This window comes from Protopterus annectens, chromosome 1.part2 (assembly GCF_019279795.1).
Source record: "Protopterus annectens isolate FY-2018-M chromosome 1.part2, PAN1.0, whole genome shotgun sequence".
Taxonomy (NCBI): domain Eukaryota; kingdom Metazoa; phylum Chordata; order Ceratodontiformes; family Protopteridae; genus Protopterus; species Protopterus annectens.
In genome coordinates this window covers 765,223,349-765,247,827 of record NC_056727.1, presented here as the reverse complement: position 1 = coordinate 765,247,827, position 24,479 = coordinate 765,223,349, and the positions used below count along the sequence as shown (strand labels likewise).

Below are 24,479 nucleotides of genomic sequence, written 5' to 3'. Positions count from 1 at the left end.
TAGGGGGGTATTAATTGGCTCATTTGCTAACTAGGTCCTCAAACAATATAATGAAAGGGGGAAACTGATTCAGGGAATTCCTAAGATTTTTCTTGTGCCCCAATACAAATCTTATGGCCCTCCATCTTGCTCAAATCAGTCAAACAAGCAAAATCAGTCTTTTTCTAGCAAACAAGGTACAAAAAAAGAGATGGCCAGGTAGAAATAATAGCAATAAATAAGGACAATTTCAGAATGAGGGATGGATAGACAGACAGTACAGAATGACTATGCTGTCACTCCCCCCCTCCCCTCTTTCCTTTCCTCTGGCCATTATCTCTGCATATCTGCCACACAAACTCGTCCTCAACATTCCCCTTTGCAAAACATTGTCTCAGACTCTTGGGTACTAAAAGGTGGTGATGGCGAGTTAGAGATTGCACTGGATGCAAAAACCTCCTTGTAGGGAATTCCTTCCCACCCTCTAAACCAAACAGAATATTTTAGTCAGACTCTTCAGTCTACAGACACCCAAGGGGTCATAGAATTACTGTGTGTAAATCAAATGGGCAATAACTTCTATTCCAGAATGTCTCCAGATAAATATTGCAAAATACTCATTCATTCTACCAAACAGATTGTGTTTCTTGGTTGCATGGTAGATACCTTTTTCAAACTTTTTTTGACACAAGACAAAGAAGACTTTTCTCTGGAATCTTTCCTGACCTTTTCAAATTGGTCACAGACTTCTGCAAGATAATTTCCCAGTATACTGGGATTCAAGGCTTCCAAGATTCTCATGATTCCTCTAGCCAGGTTGCACATAGGAAAGATGCGGTGGTGTCTAAAAAGCACACGGATCAGCATTTACATAATCTGGAAAATCAAATTCTACTTTTGGGTTTTCTAAAACTGGAACTGCTTGGGGAGCAGTTTCTATGGGGATAAAGATGCAAGGCCTGTGGAAGCATTCACACAGATCAAAGCACATCAACATAAAGGAGATGCTGGTTGTGATCCATGCCTTGAAATCTCTCCATCATCTATGGTCTCCAGGACCTCTATAAATAATTAATAACAATATCACAGTCATGTCAGTTACACAATCAACCTAGGAGGTACAAGGTCATAACCCCTTTGCAGGCTGGCTATGACTGCTTGGGGGTTAGCCCTTCATCATTCCTTACACCTCCAAGCTTCTTACATTTTGTCAAAACAGAACACAGTGGCAAATAAGCTGAGAATGGCCAGGACAGACACTCATGACTGGAAGTTGAATGAGTGGGGTCTTCTAGGAATTGATCCAGTTCTGGGGAATACCTCAGATATATCTGTTTGCCACTTTTAAAAACGGGAAACTCAAAAATATTTGCTGCTGGGCTCCTTGCAAGTAACTCTGTCAGACAGATGCATTTTAATTACTTTGGCAGTGAATGCTCCTTTAAAGATCATATTAAAAGCAGTAAAATACTTTTATTTTTTTCTCAAATAAGACTGCATGCATCCTTGTGCATGCAGGCACTGTTTAATGTAAAAACAAAACTTCATTTTAAGCCACTTGTTTAATACATTAACATTTAAAAACCTTCCTAATACAGAAGTGTGAACTAGTCACGGTGCATTTATGGCATTAATATTAGGAGGTGTGTATGTCACTCTGAGGTCAACATAATTAAGAATAGAATTAGCATAACCAAATACTTATGAAACAATTATTTAATTGCCAGCCTGTTACATTAATAGCTTTGCAAAAAAAAAAAAAACTCTCATTTATTTCACAATGAAGTTACTCAGTGGAATATTCAGCTATGACTGTTAAGTAAGCCAATTCAAACACACACACACACACACACACACACACACACACACACACACACACACACACACACACACACACACACACACACACACACACACACACACACACACACAAACATACATAAATGCATACACACACACACAGCAACATACCTCTTACCTGTCCCTGAGTTTACAAAGTATCCCTAATATAGCCTCTTATTTTCCCCCTGCCCTTCATAAATCACTTACTATTATAGTCTGTTAATAATGGCAGACATTAGAGTTTCAATCATGTTGTTCAGAAACTGAATTATGATGCTAGACATGTTGCTTTATTAACTTTTAAGTGACTGAGTAATATTTAAAAAGTCTCTCTGATATCTTCTAGTGTTCCTTCTAGCTTTGTCCAGAAGTCTTGAAAACGGCCATTTAGAGCAATGTCATCCCGAGGACACCACTATCCCTCTCAACTGTCCCTGATTTTAAAGCAAGTCCATGATTTTACCTTTTGTGCATGTCCTGTTAGACATAACTCATGGACTGTTACAGACGGTCAATAACAGCTGACACTGGAGTTTCATACTTCTTGAAAAATAAATCTTGATGCATGACTCTCTCTTTAATTAAGTCCTCACTTAGCTTAGAGAACTAAAAGACTGACTTGTAATGAGCTGCCTCCTTTGCCAGTGGTATACAGTTTGAATCCTTATTATATGATAGTTAAACCCATTCTTCTATTAACGTTTTAAGTAGCTTAAGGTAATATTAAAGTGTCTTTGGTGTGTAGTACCCCCCCATACAGCTTACATATTTTGTGCTGCAAAACCTATTGCTCTATTAACTTTATATGTGATAAGGGTAACATTATATCCTGTCTCTGGTGTCTAGTGTCCCCCCACCCCATACCTATTTCATGTGATCATACCTTGTTCTATTAACAATTAAACTAAGTAAGAGAAATATTTACATTTTCCTGGTGATATCCAGTTTTGTATCCCCCACATCTTTCATGTTCCAAACCTCTTGTTGTTCTAGTGATTTTTTAGATGACACAAGGTAATAGTTAAAATTCCCATCTCTAGCATTATCCCCTTAATATTGTACAATTTACTCATTAATCTTAGTAAGCTTACCGAGGTACGGATGTTGTTTTTGTACATTTTAAGTTTATTTTATCCAGTTAGTATTTGCAGCCATTTTTAATTTTATTAAAAAATAATACAACAAAATATTTAAAAAAAGAAGTAAAAAGGGGACAGTTTCCTACAAAAAGGGAATTATCTCAAAAACTTAACCTTCTAAATCTATTACAACTTATTTTTAGACATGGGCATATTTAAAGCTGGTGTGGTTCAAGGATTTATACTAGACCCATTACTTATTTCCTTATTTAATAATGACATTTCCCCTAGATCTACCCAGCCTCTATCTTATAATGTAAGCTGTTGACATTCTTATAATAGAATTTGAAAAAACATATCAAAATCTTTAAATGTACCTGCAGTCAATTTTCTCACAAATATCTAACTAGCTTCATAATAATAAGTAAACCTCAATGGTTCCAAACCTGTCCTGAAGCAAGTTACATGATCATGTGACTCTCCTTGTTCACAGCAAAGTGACAAAAGATTCCTTCTTTGTAATGGAGGCATTTTACCTCCTGTCCCAAGTGCTAGTTTGGCATATAGGTGTCTCCCTTGCCACTGTGTCACTGCTGTTCCATTTGAGATCATCATAACACTGCCCCACTAAACTTCAAAAGGCTTTTATCACCTCAGCAATCTCTCTCCTCTCTCATCATGTACTGCATACTTACAGAGTTTAAAGTTGTATCTGTAACTGCTATTTTACTTTCTTCCATACCTCTCAACTGCTCACCTGTCCAGATTTTTGTACAACATATAGATTTTTACCTCATATTTTGGTCTATTTCTCATAAAATTGTGGTTTTCTGGCAAATCACTGGCAAATCATTGAGGACTGAACTCAGAAAACAGTGGCACACATTTCAGTTTCAGACTTCATATCAGTCAGAAAAGTCATGATACTGCAAATATGTTAGTCCATCAACTATCTAAGTTTGTAAAAGCAAATAGAGTGTCCCTATTTTTTGGGCCTTTGTCCTCCCATTATTTGTATCTTTGTCCAGATGTCTTGCTCTAAGAGGCTGGATGTATGCTTTCTTTCCCTGTCAGCCTCTCCATAACATTGCCCGCATACCACCTTCAGGGATCTGGGACAGTTCTGGTTCTACCACCAACTTCATCAGACTTTATACTGTTAAAAAAAACAGACAAAGTAGTAACTACCACTATTGCTTTCTTGCTTGTTCCTTCATTCACAATCTGTTCAGTAGCTTTAAATGAGCGTCTCTCATCCTGAATAATGTAAAGAAGAGTAGAGGAATTTTCCTAGTGCCTTGGCCTACTTTCTGTCAATCAGTATGAATACCATCTGGGGTTGCCCCTAAAAGTAGGTCAAAAACTAGTGAGGTGAACCTGGTAAACAAAAGTAAATAAATACATCAGATTAACATTTAATGCTATACTGTTAAAGAGGGAGGCATACAATGTTAGCAACAGAACACAACTGTACATTGACAACCGCTATTCTGAGATGCATGATTGGGAAGGAAGTCTAAGTCAGAGCAATGACCTTTTTGCATTGCATGTTTACAATATATAAATTACAATGATCTTTGCTAATCATTAGCAAAATTAAAAGACAATCCATCAAAAACAAATTAATTTCATTAACAAAATAGCTAAGACTATAAATCAAGAATTCCTTGAATTGCTCAATAATCACAACAACATTAAGAGACTGACTTAACAGTAAATGTGACAAAGAAAGCACAGCTGTGTGAGTAAGTTTACCATAGAGTAGATGCTTGGATGATCACTACTGCAGTAGCCTTAGCTATATGGGATATATCTTGCCAAGTATATAAAAGCCGACCAGCTTCCAAAGCTTCACGCACCTTAAACATGCCCAAACTGAGCTGACAAAAAGCTTTGGGCATTAAGCCCTTCACAGCTTTCATGCCAATGGAGAAAGGGAGGCTGAGCACCAAAAGAGCAATGCTAGGGATAGCAAAAGACAAGTGTCCATACCCTTGGATAAACAACACACCAAAACACAAGGGGGTGGATGGTGGGAGTGGTTACTGCAGCAATGATCACTTAAACATCTACTGTTATTGTAAGTATACTTATACAACTGTACTGTGTTCATTATACTGATACTTGCAGCAATAGTTATAGCTTTATGAATAGATTATACTAGCTTAGTTCAGTTGGGAGGTTGAAGATTTAGGAGCTCCTGGAGAATGGACTAGACCTAGAAAAGAAATCAGCCTTGTAATGCCTTGTAAACATATAAATAGAGGAACAAGTTGCTTCTTCTAGAATACTTCTAGAATCTAGTTGTTGCCAAAACAGCATAGATGAAGCCAAGACCGTGGCAGAGTGGGCCTTGATCCTGCCTGGAATAGTTTTGTTGTGGTGGTATAAAACAAGTAACAGCCTATGACAACCATTTGGAAATAGTTTGTTCTGCAAAGGTTGCCCCCTCTTCTTACCTTCAAAATAAATGAACGACTGATCCAAAAATCTTAAAGATTTATTCTGTCAATATAGTACCTCAGTAGTATGTGGACATCCAAGATATGAAGTATCCTTTCTTCCTCATTTTTAACTTTAGGAAAGAAAAATGGAAAAATGGATAGTCTGGCATAATGTAAATGTGGATAGTACTTTAGCCATAAAATAAGGATTAGTTCTCAAAGAAACCCACTCCTTAAGGAAAACAAGGTAGGGTTGACTCACCACAAGAGCTTGAAACTCAGATACTCCTTTTACAGTGATAAGAGCAATTAGAGAATACAGTTTTCCATGTTAAAAACCTCAAGTCAACCAGATTAGCATGTTCAAATGGAGCAATTGCTAGGTTCTCTAACACAAACTAAATGTCACAAGGAGGGGCTACCAGTTTTCTTAGAGATTAATGAATAATGATAAAATCACTGTTCAGCCACAGAGATAGGAGAAGCTTCCAAGTTAAAACCTCTTGCAAAAAGTGTTTAATAAACAGATTAAAATCACAAAATCACAAAATAGCTGTTAGAGGACAAGTGCTTTCAGCAAACTGCCTTCTTCAAATCTTGTGTTGTCAGTAATGGTTTTGAATCATGTTTCTTTATTACTTTATATGTACAGTCACTCTTTACAAAAATTCCAAATGCTGCAGGCCTCACTTTTATATGTTCTTTTTGGAGAAGTACAGTTGTTTTAGCAATAGGAAAATTGACTTGATTTGCTCTTTAAGTTAATTTTAGAGAATTATATTTTCTTGTTTGAAGACTGTTAGTATTGGCAGTGTCTGGTATAGCCATGGGCATGTCCTGCACCAGTAGTTATGTCAATTTAGTTATGGCTTACTGGGAAGATACTTTTGTCGTGAATGGGAATAAGTTTTTACAATATATTAGATTTTTTTAAAAGACTTGTGGATGACATATTTTTGCTGTGGATGGGAGCGGGTGATGCCATTCAAGAATTTATTGATGATCTGCATAGTACAACCTCTTTTTTGTGGTTACATAAAAAAGTTCTTTGAAAGCCATAGTTTTTTTAGATGTTGAAATTTATAGATCTGGAGATGGTACTTTTAACACTAGGTTATATAGGAAACCTTGTTAAACTAATACAACTTTGAGGAGAGATAGCATGCATCCCTCTAGAGTTTTTTAGAAATGTGTTAAGAGGATGGGGAATGAGAATTTCTAGATTGAATAATATAGATATTACCTTTGTATCAAATCTGAATATACTTCAACAAGAGTTTAGTTAAAGGGGGTATAGGGACAGAGAAGTAGAGGGTATGGTCACTGATACCAGGAAATTGAGGAGTGAATGTGCTTGTCCTTACTTCTCAGGATATAGTCGGGACAGCAGCAGTGCTGCGATAACCCCATTACCTCAAGGGTTACTTTTACTCTATATTATATCAATAATGTGAATGTGTTCTGAAATATTATAATGAAGAATTGGTCTGTTTTATTATCTGATGACAGGATTAGTGGGATTGTAGGGGATCACCCACATTTCTCTTTTAGGAATAAGAAGTGCATGAAGAGATTATTATGCTATGGCAGTAACAGGGATATTAGAAGAGTTAGAGGAAGACGTACAATACCCTGTGGGAAATGTAATTATTTGTTTGATTAATAAGACCACCTGTTTTAAACATCCTGTTACAGATCAAGACTTTATGATTAGAGTTAGAGTTGATTGCTCCACTCAGAATGTGGTATATATAGCGAGCTGAGATGTTTGTCCCTCTTTCTAATGTAGGAAAGACAAATAGGATGTTAAGAGAGACAATTGGGGAACATGTCACAGCCATTAAGAAATTAGACTTGAGGAATGCCCTGGCCAAACATGTACAAGATAATGGTCCTACTCATTTCTTTAAGTCCAGGGTGTTAGAATGTTTATATGGGAGTGAACATCTTGGGAATATTAGAAATGTCACAGAACAACATAAAATTCAATGGATTATCAGACTGCAATCTGATAGACTTCCAGGTCCTAATGGTAAAGTCCCTTTAAGACCATTTCTTGAAGTACGTAATTTGTTTAAATGACTTTATTAGTTTAGTCATGTGATCCTGATTATTCTGGTTGTGTAACTATTTAAAGAGATGTTTTTAACTACTGTTTTAGTTGATATGAAAAAGTGCTCTCAAGAGCATGAAAGTGTTTACCTGAATAAAGTTTTACATTGTTATTTTACTTTACTCTATCGCTGTGGTTGGTTTAGTCATCATACATATTTTATACTCGAGTTTTGTTGACCTGTGAACCTCTTCCACAGTGAAATACTTCATTATATGTTTAGACTTTTTTTGGTGTTTTTTTGTCAGAGTAGTGGATGGATGTGTTTCCTTGGATGGTTAGACTATTCAAGCAAAGAGTGTTAGACTCTGGGGGGGCAAGAGGGATTTTAAAAGTACATGTTTAATGATAATTATATTTTTTAGCTTTTTTGAGTGCTTGAGTACCCACAATAGTAACTATTTTATGTCTAATCAAACCTCCAAATGTTAATGTTCACATGATGATTGCTAAGCAGTTCTTTACTAACAGTGTGTCATTATCTCTGAGAAGTACATGTATAGTTTTGATCATTAAGACAAATGGCAGCTATTGACTGTATTTCCATAAATGTCAATGGATTAAATAACGGATGCAAGAGGGGTAGTTTAAAAAGATATTTGAATTTCTTAATTCGCAAGTTATTTTTTACAGGAAACACACTTATTAACAAAAGACACAGATAGGCTAAATACTAAAAACTACACTGTATTATCCAGTTCACAATATAATAAAAAATGAGGGGATTCGTTTTCAATTATCAATAATCATGCCTCAGTTAAACCTCATTGGCTATGATAGTGCCACTATTGCTCTATTATGGAGAAATTCATTGCATATGCCTACAGTTACAGAAACATATCAAGATGATAAAGGTATGCTTTGTACTGTAACTATAAAATATAATAAGAGGATATTAACTCTTATAAACTTGTACTGGATTTCTGGAATAGGAATTAAAACAGTTGACCAACATCTAGAACAAGTAATTCAAAACCTGAAAGGCAATATCACTCTAGCAGGAGATTTTAATTGTATATTGTCACCAAGTAATACTAACACAATAGGTATAAGGAGAATACAGGCATCTGCAAAGGCATTGTTAAAATTTACTGAATTGTTTCATCTTAGAGACCTAAATGAATTTTCAAAACCAAATTAATTATTTTTTACCCATTATTCCCACACATGGAACACAATCTAGAGTTTATATCTCTAATGACCTGACTGATACATTAAGCAAAGTCAAAACAGTAACCTGTCTGCTTTCAGATCGTAATGCAATTACCTATGATCTGTTTTTGAAATCTAATAATAATGTTAAAATCAGAAGATTACCAGCATATAACACTTGTTTAAAGGAATTTAAGAAATAAAAGATTTTAAGGACTTTGTTTAGTAAAATAATCTTTTCCTTTATAGAAATTAATACAGAAGATACTTCAGAAATGTATTTATGAAATGCACTAAAAGGATATCCTTTTGGTAGAGTCACTAGTTGGCTGTCAACTAAAAAAAAAAAACAACGGGACAAAGAATTACATGAAATACAAGAAAAACTTGATAAGTTAAAATTAGAAGATCAGACAAAATAATAATACAGAAGAGATTAATAAGCTAAACAACAAATACTTGGAAATCTTAAACCATAAAGCTAAAATCAACTTGAGAAGTTTAAGATGATTAACTTCTCTATTAACCCCAAAATTTGTGCATAATTTAGCCATAAAAATAAAATTACTCAGTAAGTCCAATCACATAAAAGAAGTCTTCTCACATAGGAAGAAAATAAAAGTAACCAAAATAGAAGATATTCTAAAGGAATTTAGAGATTATTAAAATAAAATCAATCAAAATAATATATTAATATATCCAGAAGAAATAATTTAAAATATTTATTAAAAAATATAAAAAACAAAACATCTGATGACCAAATGACATTAATTGACAAACTGATCTCTATGTCTGAACTTTAAACTCAAAATGTCTAAACTGAAACCTAATAAAGCACCAGGTAATTATGGGATTATATCTGAACTTCATAACCTGTCACCTAAAGAAGCTCTAGACATACTAGTCAAGGACCTAGCTAAAGAGCCTCCTTCCTGGAAATATACTCTTATCTCTCCAGTTTTAAAAACTGACAAAGATCCTACGGAATACTCCTCATACAATATGAGTTCACTTTTAAATGCAAATTATAAAATGTTCCTGGCATTCATGCTAATAGATTAAAATATATTCTACCCTCCATGATTGACGAAGATCAAACTGGCTTTATCTTAAACAGAAATACTTATGATAATAAGAATAATCACAGCAATTGACTTTGCAAATGAGGCAGAAGAGAACTTAATATTAATGAGTATTGATATTAATAGTGCTTTTGACTAGGTAAACTGGAAATATCTCTTGCTGGTTTTAGAAAAATATAATTACTCAAGTAACTTCACACATCTTATTAATCTTCTTTATAATGATTGTTTTGCATATGTTAAAATGGATACTTTTACTTATGATTCTGTACAAATTTTGAAAAGAACCAAAGGATATTCTCTTTCACCTCTGCTTTTTCCCTTATTATGGAGCCATTTGCTAATTTCCTCAGATCAAATATAGATATAAAAGGTATTAACATATATGAGAATTTAAACTCTAAAATTCAACTGTTTGCTGATGACATTCTACTGACATTAAATGACAATGATAATCCCCTATCTGCAGTTTTCTTAGCACTGGATGTATTTCAAAGAAAATCTGGTTTAACATTTAATGATGACAAAACAAAAATCCTACCTATAAATACAAATAATAGAATAAAAAATAAATTCATTAAATATATTGTTAAAGAGAAGAAAATGAATTATTTAGGAATAATTATAGCAGATAACATTAGATATGATAAATTACAATCATACTAACTGTATAAACAATATAAAGAATCTAATAGACAAATGGAATACAATTTCCTTCATGATAGAAGAGAGGTTATCTATAATCAAAATAATTATCTTATCAAAAATCTTATATATATATATATATATATATATATATATATATACACACACACACACACACACACACACACACACACACACACACACACACACACAAAATCACTAACATTACCCCCGCAAAAAGTTGTATTAAAGAATGTAACATTTTAATTTTAAGATTTCTCTGGTATCCCAATAAACCAAGAATTGCTTTAAACCATCACATGAGAAACTGGGCTGCAGGAGAAATAGGGCTACTCGATCTAGAATTATATTCACTGTCATCAATTATAAAAACAATACAGGTGGAAAGAGTTTTTAGAAAATATTTTTATAAACTCTAAACATAATAGATATTCTAATAATTATCTCATACTAAATAACAGTCTGCACTGGTTATTTAATGATTACCTTATAGGAACAATTCATCAAACAAGTGACTCCTCTTTCATTTCTACTATATTAAGCATTTTTAAATTTGTTATATATTGAAACCTGGCATACAAAACATGGATCTTCCTTATATTTCCCATGGCATATATCTAAAATAACATCTGCAACTCCAAGTTAGAAACAGTTACCACATTTAAAGAGAAAAATCTGCTATACTGGTTTCAGTTAATGAAAGATAAAAAGCTACATTCTGTTGATTATATTAAAAACAACTATAATTTAGATAAAGACATGTGACGAGATGTACAATCCTGCAGACAACATGCAGAGGGGGAAATTAAGTTAATGCAACCAAGGATAAGAGATCATATCCCCAAATTACCTGAATATCTAATATTCTTAATGCAACAAAACACATTGGGACAACGTCTCGTATCTAAATTATAAAGAGTTGTGAGGAGAGAAACAGAAAGTTGCAATGACAGTTATTGGAACTACTGTGCCCAAATTAATACTAGAGCTTTGAGTGAAGAAGATAAAAATATTTTCTAAACATACAACTTTATCTCTTAGATGGAATCTCTTTACCAGGAAATTTTTGCTGAGAGCTTTCTTCACACCACATATAATTGAATTAATGTTCAAGCAGAAACAAGTTTGTTGGAGATGTAAGCAAGAACCTAAAGCAGATTAGCAATACATATTTTTTGACTGCACTGTCTTAACACCTTATTGGAATAACATCAAACTCTTTTTACGGGCTGTTTTGGAGATAAATTTGTTTTATCTAAATCACTAATCCGTTTTAACACTCCTATTCCTATACGTGTTAAAAAATGAAATATCTCATTTTGTGGTCTATACTATTTATAGCAAGAAAGGTTATAACTCAGAATTGGAAGAGCAAATCTACACCCACCTTCAAAGAATTTATAAATATTGTAACTGACGTCTGTCCCCCAGAAATCATTGCAATTAAGTCAAGAACAACCAGGATTACCTCTTGCTACAATGCATGGACAAAACTTAAGAGATTTGTTTGACAAGCAAAAATAACTGCATTTTAGATTTAATGTAACATATAATAAGTTAAATGATTTGATGGTTAATGGACACTCCTGTAAATAGTTGTTTTTTTTGTGTGTGTGTGAAGTTTAGTTGAATTTTTTTCATTTATTATGTTTATAAATCTCTGACTGTAAATATTGCTCTGATTATTTTACAAATAGAAAATCCAATAAAAATCTTCAAAAAAAAATATTGCTGTGATTATTTTACAAACTGAAAATCCAATAAAAACTTAAAAAAAGTACCCTTGGTTATCAGTGGAAAGGGTGGAAAAGCATACAGGAAGAGGTACCTAAATAGAATTAAGACCCTATCATCCAGGCAGTTAGCTTAAGTTGATTGCAGTCAGAATGCATCAAACACCCCTGATCTTGTGTGAGTAGATCCAGAGTGTGAAAAAAGAGTTATGTACTTACTATAACTTGGAATCTGTGCTATCCAATGTCACTATTCATCACGGATGGGTCTAGGATCCGATATTGGATCCAAGTCAGCAACTAGGAAGACAGCTCCTGCGCTCAAGCTCCTCTCCTTCCCAAGATCCTTTGCTACCCAAGACCCTCAGATCGAGTTTGCTGGATAGTAAAAGGAGGCAGTTAACATTGCCTAAGAAGATGAAAGGATGCCAAAGTATACATCCCTCCCTAACTCCCAAATCACCAGAAGGAGGGGGGATTGAGGGTGGGAACATGATGAATAATGACACTGGGTAGCACAGATTCCAAGTTATTGTTAATTACATAACTCTTTATGTGATGCTATCCATATCATTATTGATCATGGATAGGTCAGAGTCTCCAGCTACTAATAACCCTGGGAGGTCTCATGGAAGGGTATGCCAGAGCACAAAAGAACCAAAAGAAGCCCTATTTCTGGACACCAAGTTTAACTTGTAATGAGCAACAAAGGTATGCGGATTAGACCAAGTAGCAGCAATTTAAATCTTTTCTAAAGAAAGTTTAGTCAAGAAGGCGGAAGATGTGGCTACCGACCTAGAAGAGTGAGCTTTGACTGGTCTGGTGAGCTCCAGGTGCCTGCTTTCATAAATATAAGAAATAAAGCTGGCGATCCAATCAGAAATAGACACATTGGAAATTGCTTGACCTCTCCTGGCCTGAGAAAAGGCAACAAAGAGCTGATCAGACTTATGAAAATTTTCAGTCCACTTGAGGTAAAAACATAACTGCCTATGAACATCCAAACAATGCAACTGATATTCTCCTTTATTGAAAATATTTGTAAAGAACACAGGAAGTTGAATCGACTGATTAAAATTCACTTCCAAAGCTACTTTAGGGAGAAAGGAAGGACTGGTCCTGAGAGACACCCTATCCCTATGGAATACCATAAAGGGAGGCTTTATGCAGAGAGCTTGTAATTCGGAGACCCTCCTGGCTGAAGTAACCACCACCAAAAGGCCATCTTCCAGGACAGGAATTTGAGGTCACAGATTGCCACAGGCTCAAAAGGTTTCTGTGTTAATGACTGCAGCACCAGAGTGAGATCCCATGGAGGGGAGGGATCCTTTACAGGAGGTCTGAGTAGAAAGATCCCTTTTTTTAGAATGCCTTGCACAGCCTAGAAAAAAAGTGGGACTTTCACTCAAATGGAAGTTAGAGATAGCAGCCAGTTGAAGTTTAATCATGGAGAAGCTATCCCCCTTTTGTAAAACAGAGGCCAGGAACAACAAGATGTCAGGAACAGAAGTTGAAAAGGGATCTAGATTGCATTGTTTTGCCCATATAGACAATCTCCTCCATTTGCTAGAATACACCTTCTCAGAAGATGGCCTTTGGGAAGCCAAAATAATGGTCTTAACCAAGAAAGGAAGTCTGGGCTGGGAAAGAATTATTGGAATTGGAGGTACCAAGCAGTCAGATGAAGAGGATGAAGACTGGGAAGAGAAAGCCCCCAAGGATGGAAAATGAGATCTGGAATGTGATCTAGTATCCAAAGCGGATATTTCAGATGAGACCAAAGGAGGGAAAACCATGCCTGATGAGGCCAGAAGGGGGCAATGAGGATGAGAGAAGTCTTCAGGCGAAGAGATTTTTGTAAGACCTTGGGGATGAGGGGAGTTCTGGGATAGGCATATAGAAGTCCCGACAGTCAATCGTGAACCACAGCATCCCTGGGTGACTCTCTTATTCAGGGGATCAGGGCAAAATAGCTGCTGCATTTGTGGTTGTCCAGGGAGGCAAAAAGATCTGAGCAAGGAACACCCCAGCGGATGAATATCTAACATGCTAATGACGTATTCAGGGACCATTTGTGAGGACTCAGGAGAGGTCTGCTGAGTTTGTCAGCTAGCACATTGAAACTGCCGGGAATGTGCATTGCAAAAGAAAGTGCCTGGAAGATATCGGCCATTCTCACACTCTCATGGACTCTCTGCACAGGGCATAAGATTGTGTTTCCCCCTGCTTGTTGATGTACCAGACCACTGCCATGATGTCTGATTGAATTGCAATGGTCCTGAGAGGTAGGTAGTCATGAAAGGTTTACAGCATTAGAAGGACTGCTCTCATCTCCAGGACATTTATGTGCAATTTGGTCTCTTGGGGGACCATATGCCTTGAACAGTCCTTCCCCGATAATGCCTCCTCCACCCCAACAGGGAGGCATCATTGATCACCATGGCTTGGGGTTGGGGAAGACAGAAGGGTCGGCCTAGAAGAAGATCCTGAGCCTGGAGCCAACAAGGTGGCATCTACAGACTTGAAATCCTGACAACCATAGACATGGGATGAAGGTGAGCTGACCATTGCACCACCAGGGTTCATTGCAGGACCCTCATATATCTGGCGAGAGGAACTAATTGTATTGCTGCACCATTGAACCTAGTGCTTGCAAGATTAAGTGGACTGTGGGACACTCCAGATCCAGCAGAAGACGGACCTGGTCTTGGATCATCTCAACTCTGTGCTGGGGATGTGCTAAGGTCTCTGACACCATGTCCAGAAGGACCCTGATAAATTCCAGGCTCTGACACAGAGCAAGATGGGATTTGGGCAGGGTGACTGTGATGCCTAGGTCCTGAAATAGACTGAATGTGTAATCTGTGGCCTGTGTGAGATGATGCCTTGTGGGGGTCATGAAGAGCCAATAATCCAGGTACGGGAAGACCTGGAAACCTTGCAGCAGATAAGCTGGTGCTACTGCTATACCTTTGGCAAACACCCGGGGGGGGGGCTGTGGTGAGACCAAAGGGCAGAGCTCTGAACTGATAGTGATTGTCCCCCAGATGGAAATGCAGGTATCTCCTGGAGTGTTTGTCACTTCTGATGTGATAGTATGCATCCTTGAGATCCACTGAGCACATCCAATCATCCTTCTGCAGAAGAGGCAGAATGGACTGAACAGTGACCATCCAGAACTTTGACTTGTTGGCCAACAAATTTAAATCACTAAGGTCCAAAATGGGAAGTAGGTCCCCAGTTTTCCTGGGCACCAAATAAAAAGCGAGAATATGTTCTGGCCCCTCGATGTCCTGTTGCAACCTCCTGGATTGTTCTTTTTTGAAGGAGGTCTCAGACATCTAGAAGGGCCAACTCCCTTTGGTGGGGTGGAACATCCAGGAGAGATTTCTGAGCTGGAGGGGGCTGAGAAAAGGGTATGAAGTAACCTCAGGATACAATGTTCAATACCTACTGATCTGAGGTAATGCTTGTCCAGGGTAGTGGGTGGAGGGAGAGACAACCTCCAACTGCCTCCAGGACAAACAGTCAGGCAGCGCTTCTGGAGCACTGAGAGGGCTTCACCAAGAAAGGTTTCCAGTTCTGTGGACCCCCTCTGCCTCTGTGGTGGTGTCTGTTGTCAAACCCCCTTCCCCGGCTGGAGGAAAAAGATCCAGTGCAGCATCCTGGAAGAAAGACTGAGACCTGCAGAACCAGAGTTTCTTACTACCCCCCTGATTTTTGGAAAAGGATTGTTGGGGAGTAGAGAACTTGATCCTAACTGTGGGCAGAGTCTTTCCCTCCTGCTCACTACAGGATTAAAGTTTCTTTGACAGAACGGCCAAACAGAATTGACCCATCGAAAGGGGAGTTGCTGAAAGACACCTTGAAAGGTTCTGCAAACCTGCAAAGACAAAGTCTGGCATGGAGCCTAATGGCAATGCCAGTGCCCACTGCTCGAGAGGTGGCCTCCACTGCATTGGAGATCAACCTCATCAAGGTGTTTGCCACAGAAGTCACAGTAGACAGCTTTGGAGAGACCAGTTTCAGACTCTCCAGAGGTAGCAACTCAGAAAGGGAAGTGGAGAGCTCTGATACCATGTCCCCTTGCAGCTGGGTAAAGTGTGCCATGTAGTTGGTTACACTCAATCTGAATGTAGCTGAGGCAAATGGTCAATCACCCGGGACTCCCCGTTCAGGGGATGGACCATGAAGCTCAGCTTGGTGAGCTTTTTTTTGTAGCTGTGGCTACTACAATGGCATCAATGGGAACACCCTTGCTCCAAAAAGCTTTGTCTTTGGGGGTCTTAAGAACTTATCAGCTTTACAAAGTAACAGGTCTTCAGCAAATCAAAGGACTTGGATGAAAAACAGTCAGAATTCCAGGAAAAAACAGTCCAAATTCACCAATCAATAAATAGTATATGCTTGTGCTATGGCAGGACAATTTTATTAAACACTGAAGAAGAGTTTTTTACTCAAAAGCTTTGTTCTGCTATTTATGCTGTTTATGTCCTGAGCATTAAACTATTTATCAAATGGTGGATTTGAACTTTTTTTCCCTGGAACTTATCAGCTTTATTAGGAACTGGCTCCATTGTGTCTGGCTTCTTCCACTCCCTGCTGGATATGAGCTGGATGAACTCATTGGCAGGGGGGGACACCCAGATAGAAGATGGCCCCATCCCGAAGGCCTTCAGAAACAGATTCCTCTGAAGATGGGTGGGGGTTCACTAACTGCCACTCTGTTTAAGTATCTTGAGGATGTCCCTAAAGCACACCTCTTTGGATGGAAGTCTGGGGGACCTGTTTCCTTCCTCAAAATCCATGTCTTCAGTGAGGGACTATCGACGGGAGTCCAAGTGCCTCCTCTTGCACTTCCTCTTCCAAGAAGGCTAATCCACGGGGTGCTCTGGGGAGGATTTGGAAGAGGAAGGCACCCCAATGGGGGCAATGCCCATCTGAAGGTGCTCACAGGTGGACTGACCCTGGTTGGATGATGATGTCTCATCGCCCAACATCGATCGAGGCTGGAGAGGATCCAAAGCTGAGGTAGAGGCAGCTGCCCAGCCAGAGACAGTCCTCTCTATTGCCCGGAAAGCCAGTGGGCTGGATGAAGCCCCATTCCTCCTCACTGGTCACAGCCAAGTGGGATGAAGGGGTGACCCTGAGGAAGCACCAATGTCCCCGGATGATACTGGGCCCCGAGCTGGCCAAAGTGGAGACCCCCAGAGGAAGGGAGTGATCTGAAAGCTCCAGTCCCAAACCCACTCCGCGGTAACCCCCACCAACCTTGCAGGCTCGAGGCATCACCAGCTCCGAGAGTGACGGAGTTGAACCTACCAGGGACCCAGATGGTGTAGGAAGGGTAAGCAATGCCCGACACTGTTGGCCTCTACCTAGGGATGCCTTCATCCTGGGGGACTGTACCCAGATGCGTTTGTCAAGGAGAGAGGAGTTCTGTGATTGCTGAATATCCCCTGAGCAAGTGGGCAGGGGATGACACCAAGCCCAACTCAATTTGGGCCTTGAGAAAGCTCTTCATCATCCTATCCGTATCTCAGGGGAGCAGACTCCTGGTGGAATGGGAAGATAGAGAGGAATGGCCCGACCTTGCTGTGGGAGACCTGCTTGAAAGCCCCGGATCCGATCTCCTGGGTCTAGGGGGGAAGCCTTCAATAACGACTGGATTTGGCAAAACTGTTGGATCCATGGGTCTGGTTGGATCCGAGGGTGTAGAAGGTATGGCAGTCGGGTCTGACTGGCAGGTCAGATCCGAGAGCGGTCTAGGTCAACGAGGACCTCTAAGACTCCGAGGTCTCAGATCCAACAGAGGAGGCCGGGGCTCTCAGAGCAGAACAGCTCTGATCTGAAGCTAGGGAGGCTGGTCTTGGATCTGTGGTGCTACAATCTGAGAGCCTCAGCTTTTTAGCAGGGGAATCCCTCAAGGATGAAGACTTACTCTTGGGATACAAGGGAGGTTTAGAAAGGAAACCCGAAACCAAGGGACCCCCTTTGGCTAAACCTTTTAGCAGGAGCTTATTCCTGTGGTCCAGAAGAGCCCTGGGGTTGAATCCAGCACAAATGTCACATTCAACCTCCGGATGTGGCTCTCCCAGACAGTACACACACTCCTCATGTGAGTTGGAATGCAGCATTTTCCGACTACAAGAGGAGCACCTTTTAAAACTAGTGGGCTTTTCCAACATCCCCCCACACACGCGCGCGCGTATATACACACACACACACACACACACACACACACACACACACACACACACACACACACACACACACACACACACACACACACACACACACACACACACACACACACACACACACACCACCCACACACTACACAGCAGCAAAAGGGGTGGAAGAAAAGATAAGAAAGGGAGGAATAGAAAAAGAGTGGGTGCCTGGGAAAGGCCGTTAAAAAATACTTTAAAGATTACAGGTAGGGGATCAAACTACCCGAGGGCGATAGATGGAAAGGTAGGAGAACAGAGATAGCCAAAAAAATCCAAAAGAAAATGAAAAAGACTACTTATTTTAATCTAACTGCTTGAGCTGCAGGAATCACGTCTTGAAGGAAATCATGGCAATTGAGATCTGAGGGGTGTGGATAGCAATGAATCTTGGGAAGGGGAGGAGCTTAAGCTCAGGAGCTGTCTTCCTAGTTGCTGGATCAGATCAGATATCAGATCCTAGAACCATCCTTGGTCAATAAGGACACGGATAGTATCAGATGCTTAAGGTAATTGCCCCTGACCATTTCCAAAAGGCAAGAGAACCACTGTTTCATAAGCCAGAACAGAGTCACTACAATGATCTTAGGGATTTCTTCTGAATCATCAGAAGTACCTTGGCTATCAGTGGAAAGGGTAAAAAAGATACAGGAACATACCTGTCCAAAAAAGGGAAAAGGCATCTGTCTTCTAGGCCTTCTTGCATGCAGTTCTGGAACATAATCTTGTTAACTAATTGTTCAGACAGGAGGCAAATAGGGCTATTTGATGAAATCCCCATAGATAGATCAAATCTTGAAAGAACCCCCCTGATCTAGTTTCCATTCGTAAAGATCTGCCCTGATCCTGCTCAGCTTGTCTGTCACACACTTTTGCTCTGATGGAATGCAGGATGTCTGTAGAGTGAAACTGTGCTCTGAAACTAATATCCCAAGTTTATATGGCTAGTCTACAAAGAGGATAGGAAATGGTCTCCCTTGCTTACTGATGCACCACATGACTGTGGTATTATCTGCAACAACTTAAAGAGGTCCAGGAGACTTAAGATGTTTCAGAGTTGAATGCATTCAAGGCAAGCATCTCTTTTATATTTATGTGCTTGCATCTCTCCTAGGTGTTCCCCACACCTTGTAATTTTATATCTCCTGAAGCTATTCCCCAGCAAAGTCTAAGGCATCTGTGGTGACTGATTGCTTTGGAACAGGGAGGGAGAAGGGGAGACCTGGGATTAAGGAAATTTGTTGTCACCACCAAGTGATTTCTCTTCTGAGAAACCCAGCAGTGGGATTTGAAAAGACAAAGGATGATAGTACTGAGACCAAAGAGACTTCGGATCCCACTGTATTTCTCTCATGTGAAGTCTTTCCAGGGATATCATGAGAATCACAGATGTCATTAAACCCAAAATTATGAGGTATATCCACGCACTCACCAAAATATGAGTTAATAATGTTAAAGATAGGTTTAGAAACAGATCTATTTTTTTCCTATGGAAGAAAAGCTCTTTGAACTGAGGTGTTTTGCTGACATGCCAAGAATACAATCTTGTGTGAAGGAGTCAAAAAAGACTTTTGAATGTTCTCTTGGAATCCTAACTTGTGTATGAGGTTTCTCACCTAAGTGAGAGATTCCTGACACTTTAAAAAGGACTCTGCAAAGATAAGCAAGTTGATTAAATATAGAAAAATGTGGATTCCCTTTATCCTACTGTGATGGTCCCTACTCCAGGTGAGCAATCAAGGAAACTCAGTCCTTACCACTGACTCTGGTGAGGGACTGTCATTAAGAGTAGAGATGAATTCACACAGTATTTTCAGATGCAGCTCCCTGGACCAAGCACAATTTCTCTTAAGAGCACACAGGGAGCATGCTCCAGACCTGGGGCCAGACTATTTTCTCTCTCCAGGCCCACACAAATCTCAACTTTGGAGCCCTGTGTCCCTGTTCTCAGAAGCTGACACACACATGGATATTTGAGTTTTGCACACACATACACACCTGGGAAATGCTGGCACAGATTTACCAGCTGTGCCCCTTTCTGCACAGATTTGGAGGTTTTTCATGCTGCCACAAGTCAGCTACCTTAAGGCTCTTACAAAGGGTGCCCACTTATACTGTGTAAAATTAATACTAATAAAATGGTAGGGTGTAACCAAAGCAGCAAGGCTTTAAGAAGCAGCCACATTATCACTAAAACAAACATAAGTACTCTCAAGATGTTAAACGTATTCTCTAAAAGACCAGCCATAATAAAAAGTATTAAAATATTTAATGATAAATAATAAAGCAGAAAACAGGAGAATACTGAATACAATAAACAGCAGAGTTTCAACCACAGAGATATAAAAATAACACAGTTGGGCAGTTTCTCACAGATGCAGAAAACAATACTAAACTCTTCTTTTGGCTTTTCCCATTAGGAGTCACCACAACAGAACAATTGTTAGTAGAGTTTTATGGTGTCAAGTTGCCAGCCAAGCACCCAACTCTCCACAGAAGGCACATACTCACACCTAGGGAAAATATACAGTGTCCGATCCATCTGTAGTATGTCTTTGGGATGTGGGAGGAAACTGAAGCACCCAGAGAAAACCCACACAACCACGGGGTGTACATGTAGACTCACAAAGAAGGTACCTCAGCTGAGAACTGAACCAGAGAACCTCTTGCTGTGAGGCAACAATGCTAACCACTGCAGCACTGCAGCCACCCAGAAAACAATGCTAAACTATTCTCACTAAATGTCCCTAACTGACTAAATAATTGCTGTTCCTTGACTACTTACTAAGCTAGACAAGCTGACGTGTAACAAGTGTCTTACCACAGCAAAAGCCAGATGATGTCTCTCTTTGTCTGTGTGGATGTGTGAGATATATATCCTGTCAGAAATCTTTCCTGTCTGGTTCTAAAGTGTTGCTGTGAGAGTTCCAAAGAAACCAGATGCTGTTAGAGGATGGCATCACCTCTGGTCACCTGACTCTGGTACAATACACACACAGAGCTTTTCTAAGATCTGGGGCAGCATCTGAGAGCTATAACAAAATGCCAAACTTTCTACCCTTACAGGGTTCTCTGTTAAACATATGATCAGTTACAACAATACAACCTAATATACATGCATATGTTCTTTCTTTTTTTTTTTCCAAACACCTTCACAGAATTATCACTTGTGACACAGGCAAATTTGCATTCATATACAAGCAATCAAACTATATGAACATAACAAACATTATACTTCTCATATACTGCTATACTGTATATCATATAATCTAAGCAATACTGCATAAATTATTCAATTCCTGCTTTTTTTAAACAAGAAACATCATTATTAAACCATCAATTACTACATAGGCAATCATACATTATAGAAATGAAAACAAACCACACAGACACAATCCTAGTTGCAAGCATTTTACATTGCAAACCATACTGACACACTCCCAGTTGCAAACATTATACATCACTTATAATCTAGCCAATCTTTCTCACTCAAACATTACATAGCCCATTTAAGTCCTGCCGCCTTTTAGACCTCATTCCTTCCTTGTATGTATCGTTCCCACAATTCCCATTTTTTCCTATGTAGTTTGCTCCTACTTTTTTCTAAAGATCTCAGCTCCAGTTGATTTATCTCTGTTACTAGATTCACTACTTCTAGTATAGTTGGTTTAAATTTTGATTTTCATTTCCTAATAATTGCTTTTTTGCCAGCCACCATTATTAGACCCAACAAGGCCTTACCATGTCTAGGCAATTCTGATTTTGTATCATAGCTCAGAAAAATCATCTCCCTCATCAGACAAACCTGCATACCTATCGGTGGGCAGGTTTGTCTGATGAGGGAGATGATTTGTCTGAGCTATGATACAGAATCAGAATTGCCTAGACATGCATAAGTTCTTTCTGCCAAGCAGGACCTACTCTTGATGCACTTTTAACACAAGTAATTTTACAAATATATTTTTAGCTCAAACATCTGTACAAATCAGTGTGATGGTCAAATAACATAAAATTCCTTACAAAACTCCAGCTATCTATGCTGGCATATATACACATGTACTGCCCTACTCTCCCTGGAACAGATGGCACTACCTCATAACATCACACCTACAATGAGCAATAACTGGAGCTAAATGCTTTGTGAACACTCTTAGTGCAGTAGATAGCCCAGAGGGTAAGATAGTAAGATGGAGAACTAACAATGTGATCCAGACACTCAAAACCATAAGAAACACCTGAAGTCTGGATGAATAGGGATGTGATGATAAGCATCTTTTACATCTAATGTTACCAGGAAACTTAAATGAGGAGGCAACTGGTGTGAAGTGACAGCATACTGAACGTGGGCAATATCACAAACAGGTTTAGGAAAGAAAGATCCAGAACTAGTCTACAAGCATTCTCTTTCATTGGCACTAAAAACATCACTGAATAAAAAGCTTTCTTAACCTGGGAAGGAGGAACTGGTTCTTTCACTCCCCAAGACAAGAAGTGTTGAAGTACGGGGAAATTGAGCAGTCTGCTCTGGTAGTTGAGAAATGACTCCCACTGTCATCTGTAACCTCAAAGAATGATCTTCAGAATCCATTTGTCTGAAACTATCAGTTGGCAAAGAGAAAAAAAAGTGTGCCTCTTCCTACACAATTTCATTAGGAGTTCAACTTCATTAGTTTGCTGCATTTGCTACTGCTTGTCAGTAGTCTTATTAAACTGATGACAGTATTCTGCTGAATTGCTACTTCATTTGAGCTGATTTTTTACTGTTGTGATTGTGAACTAATTTATCATATTTGGACTGTTTTAAAGCAATTTTCTGATTAACTGCATTTCATTACTATTTAACTATATTTCATTGCTATTTACTGCACTTCATTACTGTTTAACTGCATTTTACTGCATTTCACTACTGTTTAACTGTATTTTTTTCATACAATGAGTTAGATTTTTGCCTGTAAGAGTTTTACTGTGTTCTCAACCCTTAAATTGAGTAGTCTTGTCTGGATACAGGTTTGCTGCATCAAGAGCTGCAGCTGAACGGTTCTTAACTCTTTTGGAGGTATTCCAGCTACAAATTTTCTCTTAGAAGCACTTGTGTGATCACCTGGTAGTACTACTCTTAGATCTTCCACCCTTTACCCTCTTAGCTCTCTCTGGCCTCTCTCCCTTAGTTTTTGACAAATATGGATGGACAATTACCTATGCCTGCCAGTCTGGTTGATATGGGCATCTTGAGTGAGTGTAGCAACTGCCTCATGTACATGGACAACTCTCTACTACTACCACTTAGGAACACAATTTGTGAGAGATGCAATTACATGAAGAACCTAGAGTCATTGCTCGCTCCCTCACAAGCCAGTGTATCTGGCACTGAGAAGGTTGTCAACACAAACCTCACACCTCAGACACCGCAACACCTACATAACACACACACCCACATATGCAGAGGTCCTCAACAAAAACATACCCAAACAAAAGAGACCTCCAAGGCACAAACACATGCTAACTCCACTGCCCACCACACCAAACACCACACATAGTCCAGACACACCTGTGTCTCACAGCCACTTGGGCCTAAACATAAACCCAACATATTAGTCATACGAGACTCCATTGTGAGACACACAGATGTGCCCCTCACCAGGCTGGATAAGGAGAAAGTCATGGTTAGTTGTTTGTCAGGTGCCAGAATCCACTATATCACCCATGCACTCAAGTTTCTCAACAGGTACTATTATGACTCTGTCATAGTCCATGTTGGTGTGAATGACTTGAGACATACCTCCCTAGACTATATGAAGAGAGACATGATTGAGCTCACTGAATATGTGCCCCAGGCAGGTATGTTCAGCCTTAAGCAGCATTCTATCGCCATCCAGAATGATGCCTCAATAAAAACAGAAAATGATTGACTTTAACAATTGGCTTAGTTTCTGGTGCCATTCCAAGGGATTCCAGTACCAGACAGCCTGGGATGACATGACTAGCAAACATGATGGTTTGCCAGAGATGGCCTGCATCTGTCTCCTTTGGGCTTCAAGCTCCTGGCAAAGGCTCTTGCTTCCCCCACAGTGCCTTTTTTAAGCAATGTCATGTTAAAGTTACCACCATAAAAAAATCATCAAAATGCAAATTAAATGTCATGCTGCTAAATGCTAGGAG

At 39.0% G+C, this 24,479-nt stretch overlaps 1 protein-coding gene and 1 pseudogene across 1 annotated transcript in view; both read right to left on the bottom strand.

The window, feature by feature from the left end:
- The window catches only part of GALNT14 (polypeptide N-acetylgalactosaminyltransferase 14), a 3,768,866-nt gene that overhangs the window by 2,426,279 nt on the left and 1,318,108 nt on the right, over nucleotides 1–24,479 (bottom strand). The window lies entirely within an intron of this gene.
- LOC122792509 lies at nucleotides 8,115–8,257 on the bottom strand (annotated as a pseudogene).